Source organism: Paroedura picta, chromosome 9, assembly GCF_049243985.1.
Source record: "Paroedura picta isolate Pp20150507F chromosome 9, Ppicta_v3.0, whole genome shotgun sequence".
Taxonomy (NCBI): Eukaryota; Metazoa; Chordata; class Lepidosauria; order Squamata; family Gekkonidae; genus Paroedura; species Paroedura picta.
The window spans coordinates 36,687,642-36,707,429 of NC_135377.1; the positions used below are offsets into that span (position 1 = coordinate 36,687,642).

The following is a 19,788-nucleotide window of genomic DNA, read 5'->3' on the forward strand; positions in this document are numbered from 1 at the left end:
TGTGTGGCTGTAGCTGTGTAGCAATACAATCACAGGGCAACTGCAGCCATAATTACAATGTGGGATTTGTCTGTTCCTACACATAATTGTTTGATAAGTATCTTAAGTTTTAGCTATCCATGCTGTTGCTATTTCTTATGTAGGGCATAGTTAACATGTGAAATTTCATTGTAATCTAAAATGATATGTTCTTGGGCACCCTCTATCAATACAATTAATGTATTAATTGCCCTCCCTATTTTAAAAATTACTATGAGATTGTTGTGAATACTGCAGTTTGGATTGAGGTATATTTTGTGTAAATACAGAAGGTTATCTCTTAAAACATATTTAGTTGAGCTCCTGATCTTAATTATGTTATGAACTCTGATATAATATATATATATATATATGTAGTATGTTGCATGTATATATGCGCCTTTTGACACCTGTTCAGTTCTTCTGATGAGTCTAGAGATCGAGTTATAACTAGATATACCAAGCATATTACAGGAGGAGAACAAGTTGTGTGAATCAACTTCATTACTTTGTATCTCTGTATAATGAAAGTATTCTCAGAAAAAGTGCCAAGACAGAGAAACATGAAATAGTGAAGGATAACTAAGAAAGATGTTTTTATGGAAATTTAGATGTATCATGTGGAAAGAAGTATCTTAAAAAGATAGATCTAATCATGATGGCACTTATTTTACCAGATGTGTCACTTAGTGGAGAATATCTTTTGAAATCCAGTTAGCAAGTATTTTGGGCTAGCTTTTAAAAAACTGACTCGCGCTGATAGAGCAAGAGTTCATTAATAATTATGAATAATCATTGCTTTTAACTAAATGTTATTCTTCAATGCCAGGAGACACTAACTGTTCGGAATTTCTTGGTATATTGAAGTTCTGTTTTAAGTGTTGTAATTCAGTAATCTGTATTAGGAAATTATTCTTATTTATATTTATATTTATTTTATAATCTGTCATTAACAAAATGTTGCATTATGAAATGTGCTTTCCATTTTTTGAGAAGTGAAATAATCATATTCCATATTAATTTATGTATGTAACAGCATCTTCATACATTTGTGTGTGATCAGTAGATGATGGCTGCAATATTGTGCAGTAACATTTTTAAGAAATAGAAGGAACTAACCTTGTGTTACAGGGTACATGGTCTATGGAACTAACAAATCCTAATAATATAAAAATATGTCAAATTACTGTTTAAAGATAAGTCATTTAATATGTATTAGTGGTATACTGGTGACCAAGAAAAGAATTTAGAAGAATTATAGTATTTTTATTCAAATATATTTTGTCAGGGTATAATTCTATGGAATCTTTCTATTTTAAAAGAATGGGGATTTGTTTTACAAAAAAAATACTAATCTATGATAAACTGTCTGTTACTAAAGTACTCCTTTTTGGACAAAACCGGTTATATATGATTTTATTATACTAAAAGGGTAGAATGCCCCCTCCATTTTTAGATTGATTCTATAATTTGAAAAGGATGGACACAGGCTAATTAAACCGTAGTTTCATTTTAGTACTCTTAAGACATGGGTATTACTTGCCTCTGCATGAGAACTTAGCTACAGATTGAAGGAAATAGTGAGATAAATGTGAACAAAACGATCTGAAACTTTCAGAGCTAAACTTTTTGTTAGTCAAACAGATATTAATCCTGATTTCTTGTTGGAAGACTGTGCAGATAATACAAGTTTAATTGCTGTACTTTAGGGACTCTACAAAACTGTTAACCATGTAGCTAAAGAACAACTCTGGCATGGTTTCCTTGTAAAAAAATTCCAGCTCAGTTGGATGTTTTATTCAACATCTTCAACCTAACAAATAACTTATGCACTTGCTTTGGTCAGGTTAAAGGGAAAATTGCTAAGTGACTGTGTTCTTGTAATTGCAGCAAAGAAACAACAGTAGTTGGATGCAGCCTTCAATGTTAAATGACATTGTGATTTTTGTAACTTGCCCTGTTTTTACTTCTCAGGGTGGAGAAAAGAATTGCTTCATCATCATTCTCAACTGTTGTTTTTGCTTATCATGTTTTGATATTGTTCTTATAACCTCCCATGACTATGCTACATGATATGCTGATTTTTTTTAAAGGTAGCAGTTGTATTGTATGGTGCTTTGAGTATGGAGATTATATGTTCTGAAGTACCCCTAGAATATGGTTATATTCATATTGATTTCTTAACAATTGATGTAGTTTTTGCAGTGTTAATTACAATCTACTATGCTACTTCTTTTTGCTTTGCTCTGTTTAGGCCTTCTTTTCTTTTTTGCTTTGTTTATTTCACTTGTTGGGCAAGTGAATATCTGCCACTCCTTATTGAAGCAAATTCAGCTCTATGTTCTCAGACTGTGTTTTTCAGGGTCTTTATTTTGCTTAAGAATAAAAAGAAAATATGAAAGTTAGAGCCAATAAGATACAGATTAGACAGTTAGTTTAATCAGGAAATATGTTCAATAATTAGTGTATCACCTTGTAGCAAGAGGTGTACACAGGATCGAAAACAAAACAGGAGTGCAATAGCACCTTGACTAACAAAATGTACTCCAACATAAGTTTTCTCATCTCCTGGAATGCATAGGAGTGGTATTCCATCAGACCTTTAGTAAATAAGTATTATTTCTAAACTATTAATTCATGCTTCAATTTTCCAATTCTGACTAATTTGTACTATTTTTTTGTCTAAAACAATGTTAACCTTGTAAATTGATACTGAATTATCAAAAATTTATGAAACACCTGAGTTTATCAAAAATATATAGTAGTTCTGCAACAGGTATGAAAATTTTGTTAGGAAAAACAGAGAATGGTTTCCACCCAAAAAGTTGGTATTCATTACTTCTACAGTAAAACACATATCTCAGCAAGAAACTAAAGGAATCTGATAATCATTGCATTCCTTCTAAGAGTTTAAACATGGCTGACACAGTTGTGGACATATGCTGTAAGTCCAGTTGTTAAGTAAACAATTGGGCAATCAGGTATAAATACAACTTTCCTTATGCAGTCACCCATTCAAGTGGAAGTTGTCAGCTTGGATCTCGCCAATCCAGGTACTGCTCTGAAATTCAGACTTTTAATATTAGCGCTTCTTAGAAGAAGAAAGTCTGATGTAAAGATTGACATATTTTGTCTTATAAAGCCTATACCCCTTAATGCCATAGGTGTGTTTGGCAGTGTTAAACTAGACAAACAGTTTGCAAATAGTGCTGTCCATATTGTTATATGCGAGATAATTATATGTGAGAAAACTAACTATATGTGAGAAAACTATTTTCCCACCTGGGTAATTTTTCCTGCCTGGAATGCAAGGATTGAAGTGTTTGACACTGACTTATCTTAAAGTCATGCTTTATTTAATTTGCAGTATTACAAGAAGTGGCTTCCTAAAAAACAGTCAAAGTACAATAATATAAACCAATAAAATTAAAAAACAGACAACCACAATCAAAAAGGTATAAATCAACACCAAAAATCAGCTTCCGAAAAACCTAACCCAATGCAATACCCTTCTAAAAGGTGAGTGCTGCTGCAGCGAAGACTGTAGATCAGGGGTAGTCAAACTGCGGCCCTCCAGATGTCCATGGACTACAATTCCCAGAAGCCCCTGCCAGCGAATGTAGTCCATGGACATCTGGAGGGCTGCAGTTTGACTACCCCTGCTGTAGATGTTATGGGGGGCAGATATGCTTCTGAAAGGAGACTGTCTGACAGGATCTATTGGATCAAAATGAAGCAGAAGTCCAGTGGCTCTTTAAGAAGTGTCAGTAGAGTCAAGAAGAGAGCTTTCATGCTATGTATAAATGATAGAAAGCATGCCTATTTAAATACAGTCATTTCTCTGTAAAAAGATACTTCCATAGTGATATTTCTGTCTTTGTGTGGCATTGCATACAAGAAGCTCCTGACATGACTAAGTACAGTATTCTTTAACAATATTCCCACATGCATTGGGGGGGGGGGAAGTGTGTGTGTGTGTGTGTGTGTTTGTATAATTGCAGAATTCATATATTTCTGAACATGTCCATCCAAGAGCTGTTCTGGTATTACGTTTTGAACATGAATTAGATTGCATCTTTGGAAATGTTTCACATATACATAAGATTGTGTCTCTAATGTATTTACTGAAAATGATAGCAAGACAGTAAAAATCATGACTTTATTACATCCCCCCCAAACTTGATAGTAGTATTGTTACTTTTTAATATCAATTAAAAATAAGAATGACACTTATCAAGGTACACAGAACCTTCTTAAAAAAAACTATTCAAAGAGTAGTTTCAACATCTTATGATCCGTCTTAAACTGCAGTGAGACATGCTGTTGGTACCTGATAAAAACAGCTGCTAGAATAAAGACCAGGATTAATGTAATCCACAAATGAGTATGTGCCAATTGGTGAACAGATGCTCAAGCTTCTAGAACAGCTGCAAGGGCCTCTTTCTCTTCTGCTTGAATACGCTGGGAAGGTTAAACAAAAAGTGTACATCTGAAACTTTCAGGTAGTAGTAAATGCTTAGAGTTGTTTTAGCTTGGCCTTTATGGATGTGAAAACTACACAAGCCAGTGAAAGTAGCATCACTGGAGAATACTGTCAGCTGGGAGACTTGTGACTCAATCTCAGCTTTCTATTCTAGGTCATTCTAGGTTAAATGGAGCTTTAATAGAAATTGTTACCTGATGGGAGATGTCTCCTCTTATGTTTATATTTACATTTCTGATTTCTAAGTTTTACATGTATACATCATTTTATTGCCATTGTACATAATTTTGGATATCAGTTCACTGCATAAATATAACATTTAAAAGTCAACACCAATAGTCTGGTTTACTTGTCTTCCTTACATTTGGTTACTTACCTTGTAAAGGAACAGCAGGACTGGAAAAAAGGGGGCAAAATCCAAATATACTACTTGTTGAGTGTACTCCTGAATCTATTTACTGTATTTGCTTTCCCCTGAAAAACATGCCTCCAAGTGGGGGGGGGGGGGATAGTCCTATACACCAGGTGCACTTCAGTTGGGATAGGCATAGCTGCCCATAGTGGCCCATATTACTGTAATGTAATGTAACAAACGCTATATTTTGAGTGGAAATGTTGGGGAGTCGTCTTATACACCGGCAAATACGGTATATGCTGCTTCTCCAGAGACCTCCTTGAGGCAGTTTAAAGCAAAAGTATTAACAAAAATCAAGATCACTAAAACATACTAAGTGCTATTGGTGGGAAAAAAACTATCATTGCAAAAAAACCCCACTCTGAGATATTTTCTGAAAACAGAGGGCATGTGTAATTTCTCTATTGCTGCTTCCACATGGCAGATATCCCAATTAGTTTTCCTGTCCTCTCAAACCACGACTCCCCCACATACACACACTGGGAGTTCTTCCATATAAGCCACCAGTCCTTATAAATTTTATATTGTTATAACTATATTTTTAACAGGTTCTCTGAATTCTTGGTTTTCATTTTTAAAAAATCCTCTTGCCTTTCAATGCAGACAGAAAGCTGGGAATTCAGAGAATGCTGTATCATGATATTCAGTTTCCTTATTTGGGGGCGAAATTGTTGTCAGGGAGGAAATGATCACTGTGGTAGAAATGGTTGCCACGTGGGAAGGACCTGGAAAACCTTTGGGAACAAAGCAAGTTTGGGAAAGATTAGGAGAAAGCCAGGGAAGCCTCACTGGGCATGTGAGTCTGCTGTGGGGAACTACTAAAAAGCCTGCTTCCCAACAGCACCAAATACAGGGCAAATATTGTGTGGAAATGGCTCAGTTTAGTGATTAAAGCCACATCAGAGTACATGGGTAGTAGAGTAAAAAAGCAATGGGTATGAAAGTAAAGGACCATATGTATTAGCTGCTTGGCATATCTTATTACCTTGCTGGATTGGATTTTCACTGAAGTCAGGACAACAAGTTTCTTTAAATCACTTTGTAGCCATACTGGGCGAAAATCACACCATAGTCCATATAATACAGTTACTGGGACTGATTACATTGATGCACAAGTTTACAAAGCTTTTTGAGTTTCCCAGAACTTTTCCTTAGGCTAAATATTACAAAATAAAAAGCAGAACTATTCTCCCCCCCACCCCAATAATTCACTTTTCACTACCCAAATGAGTTCTAAAGCAGCATATAAACACCTTTCTGCCTACAACAGAGGCCCTGTAAAGTAGGTGAGGCTGAGAGAGCTCAGATAGAACTGTTCTATGAGAACAGCTCTAAGAACTATGATTCGCTCAAGGACGCCCAGCTGACTGCACGTGGAACAGTGGGGAAATTAACCCTTAGCCACTACACTAAGTGAGTGGAATAGGAAAAGATATTCCTGGCCCTGATTTTAAAGGCATCTCATGGCTGAATGCTAGGCTAGTAAATACGCATTATACTTTTGATGTAGATTGTGCTGTAGTTCTTCTAAGCTTGAGGGGGGGGGGAGGCTATTCTTCCATTGGTATTTCAAAGGCCTGTCATTGCAGCCAAGTTGATGGCAGAAAATTGATTCTCAGAAGAGATACTAGAGAGGGTTGATACTTGCCATTGAAGAATTAATTTTTCTTCTGCTAGGAACCAAGTGTGTGTTGGCCAGGTTCCAAAACAACAGTATATGCTGCATGCTGCCGGTCTCAGACTTTGAGGGTGAAGAAAGCCTTCATTGAGACCTGCATGATCTTTGCCCAAAAATAGCAGGTGAGCTATTCTCTTCTAGGGACCAACAAGCAGTTTGGTCCAGTTCAAAGTTTCTGCCTAGGCTTCAGGAAATGATAGAACTGTTGTGCAATAGCTGATTGCTACTAAAGCAGGCATAGAGAGTAATTGCTTAAGGTACAGGCCTTTCAAAGCTATCATCTCTTCCAAAGGAGCCAATGAGGCTGTGTGCCTTTTTAAAAGCAAGATTGGTCTTGGCCACAATTTCCAGTCAGGGCGTGTAGGGGGCAGCAAAGCCATCCTGGCCACCTAGAGCATCATCAAGGAAAGCATATGTAATCTAGGAAAGCCCAGTCTACTGTTGCGATGCATACTGACTTAGATGAGGTTATTCCCATGGATTTGGAAGGCTTACCGTAATTACTTTCAGATAAGGAAGATGTGGAAATAACTGATGAAGAAGAGCTTCATTTTCACTTCATTTTCACCACAGATGCCTTCTTTCTTAACAAAGCTTTCTCACATTAAGGCAATAAAAGGGTTTAGAACTCTTTGAGTCATCTAAATCTCTCAAAACTCTCAAATGTGTCAAAGAGAACAGGCCACGTGTTTTTTTTTTTTTTTGTTCTGGGTGTTTTTCAGGGTAGTCCTTACATTTGTTAACAAATTTAATATTGGCCATGTTAAAACATTATACCCAATTTTAGCAAAGTATGAAAATCTTACAGCTGTACCTAGTAGTGGCAGTAGTATCATGAGCAGTGGTTCTGAAGGATTGGAAAGGTTCATTGAAGGAGCCAATGGATCACAACATAAACTGTAGTGCAGAAGCAACATCTTTTGTGATTTCAGCCTTCATGTCTCAAACCTAAATGATGTGGGTGTGCAAGCAGCTGAATGGTGGTTCAATGGAAAGTAGAGGAGCTATACTCATAGTCTAGAGCAGGCATTTACTTTTATGATGGTTGCTTGGCTTCAATTAAGTATTCTTTTAGAGCCACTATAACCTGTGATTAAAAAAAAAACTGGGCTTATCTTACCTAGCTACATCTTCTTCTTGATGAATAAAGTATTTAGGGATATGCTAAAGCACATCTTGGCTGAGACCAAGAATAAAAAAAAACCTTTATACATAGAAATGTTCCTGATCTCTCTCTCTTATTCAGGTAGTCCTCTGAAAGATCAGAAGTTATTTCAGGAGACCTACCTGAACCAAAACAGAGATCTCCTCTAGCCCGATCCTTGTTCAGCCTTATTCTGTTCTGATTATACTGTCTTTCTTTTTCCTATGTTGAATTTGCTGTATTCTTTTTTCACTAGTGTCTTCAGTTTCTAAATTGTGCTTCAGGTCCATTATAAGAGTCCACTGACTTTTTTCCTATACAAGGTAGACATCGTATACTTTATGGGAATCATTTGACAGCTGGAGAACTCTCTGGACTGAATGTTTCCATCTCTTTGTAGATGGAAAACTCAACCTACTTTCAGCATCCAGGGCTTATGGAATGAAATACTCAGATGTATCAGCATATCACCATCATTCTCCCACAGGAGAAGATTGATAAGTCCAATGCTCTTATTGGGTAGATTCCCTCGAGGGCAGGTATCTCAATCGTCCGTTGGAGCTAAGTTTATGTCCCTTTGGGCTCGCCACGGCACTGATAAAGCTGTTCTGACTGGGCAGTGATATCAGGGCTCTCTCAGCCTCACCCACCCCACAGGGTGTCTGTTGTGGGGAGAGGAATGGGAAGGCGACTGTAAGCCGCTTTGAGCCTCCTTCGGGTAGGGAAAAGCGGCATATAAGAACTAACTCTTCTTCTTCTTCTTCTTCTTCTTCTTCTTCTTCCTCTTCCCTGTGATACTGCCAGACCTGAGGCAATTTCACATATCTTATTATACTGTCCGTTTTATGAAGGCATCCGAAAATATTTAATCCTACCTTTACTATCCCATTACACCAGACATTCACCCTTTTCCCCCCTACCCTCAATATCATTACATTTGATTCCGACAATGCATTGTTTTAACATTGTTTTATTGCCTTAATATTTTTATCATTGATGGTTGCAGTTTCTGCAGATGTATCTTTTATATGGGTCAATTGATCGAATAAACACACTTATTGGGTAGAAGCCTATCTCCATGCTATGGAAATTGTTTGAGTTATGTGCCAGAACAAGTTAACAGTTCCAAGCTTTACCATTGAACAAAGGAGATTTGGTTTTATAACCTACTTTTCACTACCCAAGGGAATCTTCAGAGTGGCTTACAATGGCCTTCCCTTCCTCTCCCCACAACAGACACTCTATGAGGCATGTGGGGCTGAAAGAGTTCTGAGAGAACTATCATTGGCCCAAGGTTACCCAGCAAGCCTCATGTGGGAAAGTGGGGAATCAAACCTGGTTCTCCAGATTAAAGCTGGCCTCTTAACCAAGAGATCATTTCCCCCCCTCTTTACTCAGGCTGCCTTCTCTAAACAGCAGTCTTGGTGCAAACTGGCACACTTTGCTTATGTATTCAGAAGACAGTTGGTTTCAGGCAGTCTGACTCCTCATTCACAGCCTTTCACTGAAAGCAGAAAACTAGCCATTATTAAGTATATGTCTCTCAGAATTTGTTCATATTTAATACGATTCTCAAGCAAAGTTTCCACACAAATGTACTTTTTATCCTTGTACAGTAATGACATAGCTTAAGCTATTTGCCATACATCTTGACTGAAGTTAACAGCATGGGCATATGCCTAAACCTTTGTAATGTGTTATAAAGAAGCTGACCTCACTTTTGTTGGCAGAGTTTGAATATGCAGAGAGGGCGGAGCACCATACTCTTAAGGAATAAAATAGTTTTAGTTATGAAGAGAAACAATTATGTATAGAAAGAGAGACCTAACTATAATAACTGTTGTCTTCTGTTCAACTACTGTTCTGGAGGCAAGCAGGGAGGAATTAGAAAGTATCCCATTGAACCAATCAGGATACTGGAAAAGATAACTTGAAAATCATCAGGAAGATCCTATCCAACTTATGCTAAATATATATCTCCTCTGATGCCTTCTGCAGGATACCTTTCATTCTGCTCAGTGAAGTATTCTTCATATCTTGTATTATCCAATAGTGTTTCCTTTAAAATTAGTTTTTCTATATGGTTGTTTTGTTGATTAATTATCAGTTGATTCTGGAAGTATTTGAACTGCTGAAGGAGAAGGAGACCTCCTGCCACTAGTCAAGGGAAATTGTGCATTCTTTTCTCTTCAAATGGTGAGAGGTTCTCATCCATTAAGGATGCCCTCCATATTTTCAAATAGAGGGAACAATCATAGTATTCCGTTTTCTGTGTATGGGGATATATTTGAATAATGCACTACTGAAAGCTTTACATTCTATTAGCTTGACTTTCTAAGCTTTTTAAAATTTGGGAATCCTGTTGCACTCCACTATCAATAATATATCTTGTAGATTTTATTGTTTAGGATCTCAAATTTAGACATTAAAATATTAAAATGAAAATATTTGTGACAATTATTGGGCAGTATCAAATTGATTTTTTAAAACCAAGAAATGGTTTGTACACTATCCTTCATATCAAGCATAGTCATGTAAATTCCTGGATTTAAAAAAACGTCATCTATTATGAAATTCCTCTCTCTTAGTTGTAGTAATGTGGGTTTTGCTGTTCATATTTTTAAGCAGTTGAAGACCAGCTTTCTAAAGCAGAACTTTCTCAACTTTTTTACCATTGAGAAGCCCTTGGCACATTCTTCAGGCTTCAAGAAACTCCAGCTTGCGTGATCATGCAGAATATGGTTGGGAAACATAGCTGCATACATGCCCGCCTAGGGCCCCTTCCCTTCCCATCCTCTCTAGGCCCATCATTGGCCATTGGAGGGTGTGTGTGACTTAACCATATATGATCATACCACCTGGTCAAACTTTATTGCACTAGGCCATAGGCCATCACAAGATTCACACCACCTGATAAATGTTAAACAAATGTAAGAAATATATAAAAAATTAACTCCCACCCATTCAGGAAAGCCTTCCAGAGTTGTCAAGTAACCCTGGTTGAGAACGCCTGCCTTAGGTACTAGAACTAATTTGTAATAAGGGTAGGCTGCTTTATGGCATCAATCGTATGAACTGTCCAGCAACAACCTAAAACAAGATGAGGTAATTTGTACCTTTTAATCAAATGAAGAACTAGGGAACCAATTTTCAGCTTCTACCAATGCCTGCCATTGGTAATTCCATGAAAATGTGACAGCTATAAATACCCTCAATTTTATTATTTCGTTGTAAGAATCTTCTTCAAAAACTCAAAATGTATTTTTCCTCTAGGCTTTTCGGTTGCATAATAGCAAAAAATGCTATTTAAATCTGCACTGATGGTTAGAAGATGCTTGTTTAAATTAGAATTGATGGGTTTTGATGGATGATGGTGATTAGGTGTCGGGTACAGCCTATCTGCATGCTGGTGACTAAATGGTGAAGTGGAGAAGAAACAAATCTGCCTTGCTACCCACTGGCAAGAAATAGCTTGGAGGTAATTCTTTTGGAGCAAGACTGAATCAGGGTGCTTTTCTTGTTCTCTTCCATGTATATTTGTAAACATATATTTCAACTCCTATAGCTTTCCAGTTCTTGCAAGACAGTATCTTTGAAAAATCTATTAAAAAAACAGCATTCTATTACAAAAATAAATTTTAAAATGCTGTTTTTAGGCATTTATTCTGCTTTCCCCACATACCAGAGATCCAATGTAGTGGGCAGAAATTTCCAGGCCACAACAAATACGCACAAATCCTGGGTGGCTCCTGTTTCACAAGGCTGGCTAATGTAGCTTCCAACATTGTGAGCCAAGGGTCTGTCAATTTGCATCTGTGGACCTATCCAACTTTCTCAACCAGGGTTTCATGAAGCCCTAGGGTTTCTTGATGGCCCTAGGAGGGAGTTAATTAATTTTAATACATTTAAAAATTTTGTTAAACACTTATTGGATGATCCAATAATATATGGTCATGTCGACCTACCCCTCCCTCAAATTGACCAATGATGGGCATGGAGGGGGTGGTAAGGGGAGTGCCCCTGGGTGGGCATGTATACTTCCCAATCATATTCTGCATGATCACACCACATCTAGAATTTCTCAAAGCCTGAAGAATGTTTCAGGGGGTTCTCAACAGTAACAAAGTTGAGAAAGGCTGTCTTAGACTCTGTAAGAAGACATACAGGTTTCAGGAGAACAAAGTTTGAGTCCAGTGGCGCCTTTAAACGCAGCAGAGTCTTATTCAAGCTTTTGTATGTATGCACACTTTGTCCAATACAAGGTTTCCTGAGGACTACCATTCAGGGTTTTTTAATAGAGGTGTGTAAAGGAGGCTTTTAGGGACTTTCTAGTATGATCCCGCTGCTATACTGACAGTTCCTCTGCTGTTGTTTAATTATCTTGTTTTAATAGAATGCTTGGTTTTTATAGATTTTTCAAAGATACTGTCTTGTGAGGAGAACTGGAAAGCTAGTACAAGATGCAGATGTTGTTTCACCACTTGGGAACAGTAACCTCAATGCTATTAAGCTCAACATTACTCCTGAAATCCAAAACAGTAACATTTATTTTCAGAAGAGGGGATTTCACAAAAATTAAAGGACTAATTATGAACATGAAAGGGAAATTCAAGAGATTCCTAGAAGATGCTTGCTTTTTAAAACCACATTATTGGAAGCTTAAATAGAATGCAGGAAAGATACTGTCAAGTCTGTAAGAATGGGTCTGATAAGCATTTATTTAAATATACCTGGAGCAGGAAATCAGCCATGTAGTAAGTTATGTGCTTGACTGAACAAGGAATAAAAGAATGACTAAAGGAAGATGGGACATGGTAGCCAAGCTAAAGGAGTTTACTGCATCTGTGTTCACTGTGAAAAGTATGGGGATGTACCAAGATTCGAGCAACTATTTTCATGTCTATAGAACTGAGCCAAATTGTGATAACAAGAGATGCTTTTCTAGATCTATTAGAGAAATTAAGAACTAATAAATGTCAAGGTCCTGATGGCATTCACTTGAGGTTCTAATGGAATACAAATGTAAGTGGTTGATCTACTAACCAGTGTAGGCAACTTTAACTATAATCAGCTGCTGTACCAGAAGACTGAAGGGTAGCAAATGTTAGACCAATTTTTAGATAGTGGTTCATAGAGGAACTTGAAAATTACAAAACAGTTCCAGGCAAATCAATAGAAACTGCAATCAAAGATAGAATTATTAAGCACATAAAGAAATCAAAATGGCTTTCGATGAGGAAAATCTTGAAGGAGAAGGAAAAGAAGAGTTGATTCTTATATGCTGCTTTTCTCTACCCGAAGGAGGCTCAAAGCGGCTTACAGTCTCCTTCCCTTTCCTCTCCCCACAACAGAGACCCTGTGAGGTGGGTGAGGCTGAGAGAGCCCTGCTATCACTGCTCGGTCAGAACAGTTTATCAGTGCCGTGGTGAGCCCAAGGTCACCCAGCTGGCTGCATGTGGGGGAGTGGGGAATCGAACCTGGCATGCCAGATTAGAAGTCCGCACTCCTAACCACTACACCAAATTTGCTTCAGCAGCCTTTTGAAGTTCTTTGAGTAAGTGAACGAACAGGTAGATAAATGGTGACCCAGTAAACCACCTTAACAAAAGTACCTTATCAAAGAGTCCTGTGTAAGCTTAGCAGTAATGAGAGATGAGGTTAAGCTTGCTGTTGGTTAAGCTTGCTGTGATTCTTTTGCAATGCATTTTACAAGCAATTTTAGTTGCATCGACCATGATTTAGACAGTTGGACAGATTTAATCTCAGTGTGCTGTTGGAATACAGTCTGGTCCTAGTTGGTGAGGGCTGATGAAGTGGACAAGCTGCTTCGAAATGTGTGGCCCCCACATCCAGACTTGCCCATCATGGCTAATAGTATCATGTCAGACTGCGTTGGTTGACAGAATCCAGGAGCTATTGCCTCTGTCAGGAGGGTGTAGTAGTGACAGTTTTGAAAGAGGTGGTTGTGAAATCCCTCCTGAAAAAGGCATCTCTAAACCCAAACAATCTAAACAACTACTGCAGGCTGGCTGATATTCCATTTTTTGCTGCATTGGGTAATGGCTACACAACTTCAGATGATCTTGGAGGAGGTGGATTGTCTACACGCTATTCTCTTTGGATTCAGGCCTGACTTTGAGATAGAAATGGGCTTGGTTATCTTGACTGATGCTTTCACCATGGTGTCTTTCGGGGAGTCTGGCTAGGATGGAAGCAGGAGGCATTGTTCTTCAGTTATTATTCATTGATGATGAGGAAATGCTGCTTAGCCTTGTGGCATTTATGCTGCGGGGACTCTCATATTGTTTCATCTTATACCTCATAATATTTAGCATCTATATGTAATTGCTGGGAAAGATCATCCAAGGATCTTAAGTGTTACCAGTATGCAAAAGACCTCATCCCACAAATCTGTGGAAGTCCTAAATACAGGGGTGCTCTTGGTGTGTGTGTGGGGGCGGGGGGGTCTGGTTGGAGGGTTAGGTCTTCTCTGGGGCATGTAGCACTTCTTATCAGCTCTGGCTGGTTGCCAGCTATGGCCATTCCTTGAAAATGTTCTGTCCCTAGAGATTCATGCTCTGATCTGAAGTAGATTATTTTATGCTATATATGAGGCTGTACTTGAAAATGGTTCAGAAACTTTAGTTGGTTCAAATACTAGGCTATTTTCAGGGATAGATTCCAGGGATCACACCAAATCTGTGCTAGAAGATCTACACTGTTTTCCTATTTCTTCCTGGGCACCATTCAAAGTGTTTATTCACGCTAACTAAACATCTTCCAAAACTGCTTTATTGGTAACAGTCTGAAATTGAAATATCAAAATGCATGTTCTAGGTGAGCCAGTGAATATGGCATCAAAGGTGATTTTTTTGCAGACCTTTACTCTGAACTCGGAACATGATGGGAGGAGGCTTATTTTGGTTCATGGTTGAATTATGCTCTGCTTAAGAAAAAATAAAGACTTGTTTTTGTTGTTGTCAATGTCAACTCCTTGCTTCGATGAAACAGCCAAGCCTGGTGACTATTATCATTTACTTCATTCTCCTTTCTCATTGAGGCTCAAGAGGATTGCAGGATTGGGGTGTGTGCGTGTGCAAATGGCCCATATAATATTGACAACAATTAATGCAGTAAAACTTAGTTACAGAACTAGAGAACAAGGAAACTGGAAACAATCTAATAAAAGTACAGGAAGGCTTTATTAACACCTGTCTTCTCAGAACCATTACAGGTATTCAACTTCAAGACACAAGCCAACAGAAATTTCTGCTCCAGCTTGGGATGTAGGGAAAAACAGGTAAACATAGTTTTACCACACAAATAAACAGGAAAAGCAGTTTCATGTCTCCAGATTTGATTTCAGCCAGTGTTTCCCATATCTCCCTTGCAGTATGAGTTAACTCATGATTGGCTTAACAGCCCTTCTTCAGCAGCTGCTAGCAATATCTCCCACACAGGGGCACAAAGTAAGTATGCTCTATATAAAAAGTGAGGGAGACTGTAGCCCAAGGAACACCATATACAGGTAAGCTTCTACCAGCCATTGGTAAAGACTACAGGGAACACAGCCACCTTTGTGGGTGAGCACCATTCACTCCAACCATTGTTACTGCAAGCCAAATTCTCAGTATGCCTTTGTTTTCTCTTGCAGGAATACAGCCTGGACACATGGAGCCTCATAAATTACAGGCAGAATTCCACTGCTGCTCCCTACAGAAGTAAGTATTGTTTCAGACTACAGGTGAAAGTGAGGGAAACCCCAAGGGAAGAGGGAAATAAGGTATGAGAGTTGGAAGAGTGCTTAGGTAGTATCACTTGCTTATTCAGTTGACGTTACTACAAGCTGAGGATCTAAACCTAGATGCTGTTTCTTGCAGCTGCTCACTATTACTCATTACTGTCCTTGTGTCTCCCTTGACTGTTTGCAGGCAACCTTCCAACTGGTGCAGAGGCAAGGATTTTCCCACTTCCAGTGTAATTCAGAACTTGAGCGAGCCTTACAGCAAGACCAGCAGTTGCAGTTACCATTGAGCATCCAGGTGTTCCTCTGCAGGGTTGCCATCTTTCTTGTTGTTGCAGGGTTTCTTTACCCTTTCAAACTGCTTTATGGACAAGTATCCAGTAAAGCCAGCCCTAACATACAGTGATAAGGAAAGCTGTGCTTCTTATCATCCTGTCTGTCAAACAGGTTTCAAAGGCACAGGAGTGCTGCCAAAACAAGAAGACTTGGAAAAAAAATCCCATGAGAGGCAAACAATGAAAATAAATGTGAATAAGAAAACAAGAAGACTGGCAACCCTATTAATATGTCTTTTTTACAGAATTCCATTCCTAATGCTGTTTAATAAAAGTTTGGACTGTTTTACAGCTGAATCTGTGTGCTAATGATGATTGGCAGAGAAAGGTTCCTTGGAGAACTAGTGATGTTTAGTGGTTAGATTGTTAGATCATGACTCAGAAAACCTGGGTTCAAATCACCTACTCTGCCCTGAAGCTTACTGGGAGGCCCTGTGTCAGTCACTTTCACTTAGCCCAACATATTTCACAAGGTTGTTGGTAGGATAAAATAGGGGAAGGGGAACCTTTCTGAGCTTCTTCTCTGCCTCCACTTATTACTTCCTCTGTTTTGTTGAGAATGAAAGATACTTGCTAAAAGGGAGATGTTGCTAAAAGGGAAATAAAAGATTTTCCATTGTCCTGTAGTAGGCAACTGGATGTTACAATCTTCTTGATTACTGCTGGTGTGATGATCCTTCTTGATATGAAGAGAGGCAAGTGGGATAATAAACAAGAAGAGATTATTACATCCTAATGAACGAAGGACAGGGATAGAGAAAAGTGAATTCCCACTAGTGTTGACTGCATTTTGCAGGTGCCCCTATGTGCTGATAGCATCTCATTGGTGGGTGACCACATCCAAGGTTTGAACCAGATACTTCAGGTGGTGCTAAGATTGCACTGTTCCAGGGCTACAGTTTCTGTACAGTGCATTTGCTTCTAGTACATATGGTAAGATTTCACTACCAGGGCCAGTGGAAGATTCTGATTGCACCATATGTTCCCCTGTGACTGCATGGTCACAGTGTTGCTTTGTGGTATGAATTGTTTTCTTAATTTATTCTCTTGCTCTGTGGCTGGTGAAAAGACAGGGCTTGCCTAATCATGAATTGTTTATAATTATACAACACATATATGTTTATGAGTGGGGCAGGAGGTGCTGCAAATTCTGTTAAGCCCCTCTCAGCTCCTCGTATCTGCTGCATCCCAGCTCTTCCCACAGAAGCTATGTTTATCAGTGCCATAATCAGAGATGGTATGCCTTGAAGTGCCAAGTGCTGAGATGAACTACAGGGGATGACCTTCACATCACTTGAGAGCTTCCAGTGACTGGCCATTGTTTGAAAAAGGATGGTCCAGTTCAGATGTGCAGCAAGGCCAAATTTACTGTCACCATCTTCTCAATATTTTCTTTTTACATATTCATATCCATTGTGTCTCTTGTTTAGTTGTCTTTAACCCAAGCAGGCAGGCTAATCTGAACATTTCTGTTCTCCAACCTGGTAAATAATATATGTAAAATGAATAGCTGCTGGCCAGTCAGCTTGTGTTCTACTGAGGCAGTCTACCTCAGTAATTCTTCTTTCTACCACAGCACAACAGCATTGACACCCATGTGGTTCTCAGTTGTCTTTAGGGAACACATATGGAGTAAACCCATCAAATCCTTGGTATACTTCTGCATTGTAGTATTTTTCCTGGAGTTTTGCTTGAATGTTTAATTTGTTGTCTACATTGGGAGGCTAATCAAATATTTATAAAGATTTGCGACAATATACTGTATATATAAGTATTCATTAAGCTTATAATCTTGTATATTATCTTCATCTTTCTTCCTGCCCTCCAACATGATCAGTTATGTTTGGTTTTTCCCATTAGTGTAGTGTGGAAACATAATTTATCCTCGTTGCTACAGTAATATATTAAATCAGTTCTTGATAGGTGATTAGTACCACCTTAAAAGTGAGCAAGAATATTGCAGAACTCAACAGTAATTGATTTCTTTTGATAGCAAACGTGATAGCTCTCTGCCTCCATATTTATTAGCCAGAAGTGAAATATGGTGACCTATAGATAAAATATTACATTACAATGCTAGACTGTGAAAAGTTCATGACCAAATGAGCAGGAAGCTATTCAGTCTAACGATATGCTATAGAAAGGGAGAAGAATATTTCTTTTACTGCCATCCTTCCTGTGATTGGAGCACTCAATTTGTCTTCATTATCTTATTGATCATTTTCTTGATCATATTCCAAAATATTCAGGCTACCAGATAGGCCTGTCACTTTATAGAAAGAAGTACTGTCTTGTGGCAGTTCTGGCATAAGGGACTGTTTGCACTCATTATCAGACACAGTTTCTTAGGGATGATATACTGGTCATTTGCAACTTTAAATCAGTACATAAAGAAAAATTGTCATGTTTCCATCTATAATTTCATATGTCAAAAGCAACAGATTTCCTAAAACGATGTCCTTGGTTGATCACAATTATTTATTTATTCTACTTCTAAATCTATGCTCTACTTATTCTACTTCTAAATCTATGCCCTACTTCTATGCCCTGGTTTAATTTGGAAGTTATAGACTTGGCTTCTAAATCATTTAAATGCCCTGATTTAATTTTGTATTTAACAGTTTGTCTTCATGTACTGGCAATCGGACTAAAATCTAGATTATTAGGATTAAAAACTTGAGTTGTTGAATATTGTGGCTGTGTTGTTGGCATGTGGTTTACTTTTGTAGTTTTAAGATGGTTTGGGTGGAGCTACATAAGTCACCTGGGATGCTGCATAAATAGAGAGGCAGCAAGTCCTGTTAGTAGAACTTGATTCACATTCCCAGACACTCCAGTTCATAGCTTTCTTCAATCAGCATTCTGTGGTCGTGGACTGAGAAATTTACAGTTAATAGCAAAAAGGGTTCATGTTACTTTCTGTCAGGTTTCTAAAATAGTATATTTTGAAAGAAATGCTAGACTCATTGCTGCTCTTAGATTCCCTTTAAAAAACAAGATTCTTTTTAAAAGAGGTTTCATAGAGTAAAATATGTGTCCGCTGTGCTGTGCTACACTATTGCCACTATTACTATATATCCAAGACTTGGGGAGGGGGGATCTACCTTGTGTGACCTCTGCAGCCTTTGTTGTCAAGAGCAATTATTTTCAGTTGCTCATGAGGGGTTCTGCTTGCAGTGTGTCCTTTAAACCTTTTTTTTTAATTATCAGGATCATATAAAAGGTTCTGATAGAAATCATACTCTGTTTTTAAGAACAGAATCCTACAAATATATAGCTGTCTCTTTTTACGGGAGTAGGAGAAAAGTGTTAGTTGTTGGCTCAACCAGAGCAATGTAACCTCAGCTAGTGGTGTACAAAGGCCATGAGCAGTGGTGCAGCTCTCTCACATGTGGTTATTGAGGCCAGGAGAAAGAATAGAATGAGCTAAGAGAGGCTCTGGAAACCTCAATGGGAGAAATCGGTTGGCTGGTACATGTATTGCAGATTTATGTTATCGGTTGGCTGGTACATGTATTGCAGATTTATGTTATTGCATATAGTGCAGAGGGGTCATGGTTCAATAGTAGAGCATTTGCTTGGCATGCAGAAGGTCCCAGGTTCAGCTTCTGGCATCTCCAAATAAAAGTATCAAGAAGTAGATAATGTGAAAGACAATGCAGTCTAACTAGACCAGTGGCTCTCAACCTTCCTAATGCTGCGATCCTTTAATACAGTTCCTCATGTTGTGGTGACCCCCAACCATAAAATTATGCAAGTGTTCTTTCACAGAAATTAAACCGAAACTGACCAATGGCATGAAGATCCATTGTTCACGATTGTATATAAATTGGATTTTTCCAGGGTTTCTCAGTTCTGCCTCTTTTCCCACCATGCCGATCTTGCTGTTTTCTGCTGATCCAGACAGACCAGCACTCTCGATCTACCCCACAAGGCTGTTGTGTGGATGGTGCTCCCCCCGGCCAAGCCCA

The 19,788-nt window shown here is 38.4% G+C and overlaps 1 protein-coding gene across 9 annotated transcripts in view; it reads left to right on the plus strand.

Annotated features, from left to right (window-relative positions):
• PLAG1 (PLAG1 zinc finger) overlaps positions 1–19,788 on the plus strand; it is a 38,094-nt gene that overhangs the window by 5,016 nt on the left and 13,290 nt on the right. For 3 of the 9 annotated variants that reach the window (XM_077352368.1, XM_077352365.1, XM_077352372.1), the window contains exons 2-3: positions 15,393–15,459; positions 15,670–15,780. The exons of 4 other annotated variants lie outside the window; for them this stretch is intronic. The gene's annotated coding sequence lies outside the window, so the exon portion shown is untranslated. 2 more of the 9 variants (XM_077352370.1, XM_077352369.1) reach the window with 2 other exon arrangements.